General features: G+C 35.2%; 1 long non-coding RNA gene across 1 annotated transcript; it reads right to left on the bottom strand.

Annotated features, from left to right (window-relative positions):
- Positions 1–1908: 1908 nt before the first annotated feature.
- Positions 1909–3353, bottom strand: LOC148786899 (uncharacterized). The gene is made up of 3 exons (XR_016067455.1): positions 3311–3353; positions 2908–2974; positions 1909–2094 (listed from the first exon to the last, which is right to left on the bottom strand). It is a non-coding gene; the product is annotated as an uncharacterized LOC148786899 (long non-coding RNA).
- Between the last annotated feature and the right edge of the window lie 1104 nt (positions 3354–4457).

Genomic DNA, 4457 nt, shown 5'->3' with positions numbered 1-4457 from the left:
TAATGTCTGAATCGTTTTTTCTAACTGTCCATCGGTTTGAGGATGAAACGCTATACTGAAATGCAATTTTGTACCTAGAGCGGTCAGAAGTAAATCGAGGATCTCTATCAGGAACTATAGAGGTAGGAATACCATGTAATCTCACAATCTCTGAAACATTTAGTTTGGCTAGCTTATCCACAGAATCATTTTAACGGATTGGAAAGAAATGTGTAGATTAGTCAATCTGTCAACAATCAGCTAAATAGCATCATGTCTTTTGAACGTATGTGGTCACCCAATGACAAAATCCATAGTAATGTTTTCCCATTTCCATTCAGGTATAAACAAAGGTCGAAGCTTACCAGCTGGTGCTTGGAGAAGGAACCAGTGAGAACCTCGGGTGCTGCAAGATCTTGTTCTTTCGTGATTGGATATACCTTGGTTTGTGGTTGAGGCTAACTACCTTGTCCTGTAGATGTCGTGGAAATATTCCCTCTACCTCGACCACCTCTACCTCGTCCTCTGCTCGTACCTGCCCACTGTGAGTTTTCCCCTACACTGCTCAACCTCGAAGTCTGAGGTCCTCTGGTATTATCTCTCCATGTGGGACAATCCCTAACAATGTGTCCTAGTTAATGGCAACGACAACATACAATTGGCCGGACTCCCCAACATTCACTAGCGTGTCTCCTACCACAATTAGCATAAAAAGGAGTAGATCTTCCACTGAACGATCTGGCTGGATCTTGTCTTCCTGCGAATCCAACCGAAGTAGGCCCAGTGTCAATTTGAAAACACTGAATGAGACCTGCTAGTCTGACCCACTCCTCGGCCACTTAACCAACCTCTCTGCGAATCAGAACCCCTAAAGGAAACTGCACCACTTTGTCCCGCTGTAGGATTCAGGTTATCTGTCAATTTCTTCCGTTTAGCTTCAGTAGAACTCCTTTCAATGGATGTCTCTTCTGCCCTTAGTGCCGCTTCCAGCAGTGCACCATAACCCGGAGGTTTAATTTCTATTTTCTCTTGAATCTCAAGTCTCAACCCTCTTTCAAATCTATCTCTCCTTAATTCATCGGTACTCACCTCTTCTGGAGCATATTTTGACAATCTCATAAATTGCAGCTCATACTCAGCAATAGATAAATCATTCTACTTTAGTTCAAGGAATTCAACTTTCTTATGGTTTCGGTAGACTAGTAGTATATTTATCAGTAAATTCTTTCAAAAAGTCATTCCACGTCAAAGTGGCGGGTCGGTTCTTGCTCCCTGTAATTGTTTTCCACCAATCTAATGCGTCTTTCTCCAATGAGGACACTCCGTACCTCAACTTTTGCTCAGAGGTACACTCAATTTTGTCCAACACCCTTTCCATGTTTTTCAGCCATTCTTCTGCTTCTGCAGGGTCAGTTGTACCTGCAAATACCTTCGCCCCCTGTCTCCTCACTATTTCATATTTTTTATCAATAACTGCATCCTGTGGCTGGGGTTGTGGAGATGGAGCCATCCTCTGCATCATTTCCAGAAACTGTTGCATAAAAGTGTTTATTTCTGGTTGTGGGCATATCTATTTTGGGATTCTATCCCCTAATATTCTGATGCAGAATTATGACCCTGCACAGACTCTAATGACTTAGTTAGGCCAGCAGCGTTTTTCGTTGACGCTTCCATCCTATATGAAATGCACACATATGAGTAGATTCCTAGTATATACACCTTACGTATAATATTACATTTCATCTACTAATCCTAGGAAATCTAATCCCTGCCCTGATACCACCTAATATAGCACCCCATATCGCTACTAGGGATATATCTTACCTAAACGTCATGATTATAGTAATCCCTGTATCCATATATATAAATATGCACATAATCATCTAATCAATATGCATATATAATCCCAACGTCATAACAGGCATAATCAACCCACAATATCATGTATACACATCAAACACCACAAGTAATCCCCATGCTTACTTTCTCTCTTTACAAACAAAATACAATTTTTACTCTAACTGACAAAGAGGATAAAATTGCATACTCGCCCGACCTGCTTAAGTATAGCATGTAGACTTAATTTTCAACAGACAGACACCTCAAAGTCTACTCCTGAAAGAAAATATCAGCAGAGGAGTGAGTCTACCACTCAGTAAGTAAATAACCAGTCCTATCTATATATTTGTATCAAACACAGCCCAAACAAGATAAGTAGGCAACATGCATGGAAGACAGTCAATTCAATGCCAACATAATCAGCTTCATTGCACCACATAGCTAACTCGCAATAAAACAACCAATTAAACTCCTTTTCTTTTAGTTTGCTTACCAGAAGGTGATATAATATTTTTCCCGACAACTCAATCTAACCGTTAAATAAGTTCAAGTGAATCCCCTTAACAGCGGGCTCATCAATCTCATTTTGCATCATTGCTCTTTCAATTCGCATCATAGCTCTTTTATTTTGCATAATAGCTCTTTCATCATGACTCTTTTCATATCACATCTTTTTTCATATCGCAACAAAGCTCTTTTCATTTTATTTCTTTCTCGTATCGCATCATAGCTCTTCTATTTCATTTCGCCTTACAAGCTTTTCAACACATCAAGGGGTATTAACACCACAATTATATTTAATTTCCATCACTCCCTCATTTCCACATATCACCATTCTTGTAAGCAACTAGTAACGTAAAATAATATATCAATGAATTCTCATTTTCAGACACTCCCAACACATCAAACAACAAACATAATATTTCAACGTACTTCCTCATCCACGTACACAATATCATCAATTAAATTAAATCATTCACCACTCATATACTTTCAAATAAATCAATGTCAGCATGAACCACAAATTTATATAACGGTAATACCATAAATAAATAGAACATATATAGATAATACTAATTATTTACTTACCTCAACCTCACAATGCTTTTATCTACTCAATAGGTAATGGTTCGGTCCTTTGACTGTACCCTGTATCCTATAATGATTTATAATGCACACAATTAATATATCGAGGCTATTATATTCTTTAATTGAACAATAATACATATAATTGCGTATTTGGTTAACAATTCCGATGGAATTGTCTAAATTGGCTATAACAATATTCAAATCTAATGAATTTAATAATCTAATTAACCAACGATATCATTTTTATATTAAATTTAATATTTAATTCGATATTATTTTAAATAGCCAAATTCGTAAAATATTCCGGTTAAATAGTACACCGCTCAATATAATCAACATTTAATAAATGAACTAAATAAATAATATAATTATATAAATTAATAGAAATTAAAATAAAACTTACCTCCCGCTGCGAATTGCCGAACAGAGAAGGAAATTGCAAATTTATAAATGTGAGATTGTGATAATTGGCTCACATATATATATATGTTGGGGGTGGGGCGGTGGGTGAGGGCCCACCCCCAAACCTTTTCCTTCCTTTCTTCTTTTTTTTTTCTTTTCTTTTTGGCTTTTATATATATATATATATATACATATGTTACTTACACATATATATTATTAGTAATATATATTTTATATATTATTATTGTTATTATATTATTATATTATTTATTTAATTAAACTTTTCTCAAAATACCATTTACGTCCTTCCTGAGTTTCTTAATTAATAGAAATTGTCCCAAAATATTATGACGAACTCCAATTTAATTCATTCAAGTGTTATTATATTCCAATTATGACCCATAATTTAGTGGCTAATTAACTAAATTTCATGAAAATTTACCAATTAATCCTACAATTACGTATTATAATATTTAGGGCGTCACAACTAGACCTACATTTGGGTCAACTTGTACTTATTACTACGCTTAACAAATTTACTACACAAATGCATGGACCTACGTTTGGGTCAAGTTTCGTGGAATTCTGAGAACGTTCAAAATTTAGTTGTTTTACACGGTTTTGTTAAAGTACGTTTCCCTTTCATACTAACTTGTAGTTATTATTACGTGCAAACCAGCTAAATTTTGAACGTTATCAGAATTCCAAGAAACTTGACCCAAATGTACGTCTAGATCTATGCATTTATGTGGTAAATTTGCTAAGCGTAATAATAACTATATGTTAGTATGAAAGGGAAACAAACTTTATTTTATAAAACCGTGTAAAACAACAAAATTTTGAATGTTTTCTTAAAGTTCCACGAAACTTGTGTGGTAAATTTGGTAAGTTCCACCAAACGTAGGTCTAGACTCATGCCTTTGTGTGGTAAATTTGGTAAGCATAATAATAACTGCAAGTTAGGGTGAAAGGGAAACAAACTTTCCCATATTTTTCGGTTTATTACATGAGGTTACACCAATGTACGTATATATTCCTTGTACTGTAGCATAAACATTGTTTCTTTTGCAACATATAGAAAAATTTGGAGTGTTTTTACTCCAGCAATTACTGTCTTCTTGTTTCCTTCACATTTAAATCATACATAT

The sequence above is a fragment of the Sesamum indicum genome, linkage group LG9 (genome assembly GCF_026168435.1).
Source record: "Sesamum indicum cultivar Baizhima isolate 11 linkage group LG9, ASM2616843v1, whole genome shotgun sequence".
Lineage (NCBI taxonomy): Eukaryota > Viridiplantae > Streptophyta > Magnoliopsida > Lamiales > Pedaliaceae > Sesamum > Sesamum indicum.
Note: the sequence above shows the minus strand (reverse complement) of the source record. Positions and strands in the feature narration are given on the sequence as shown.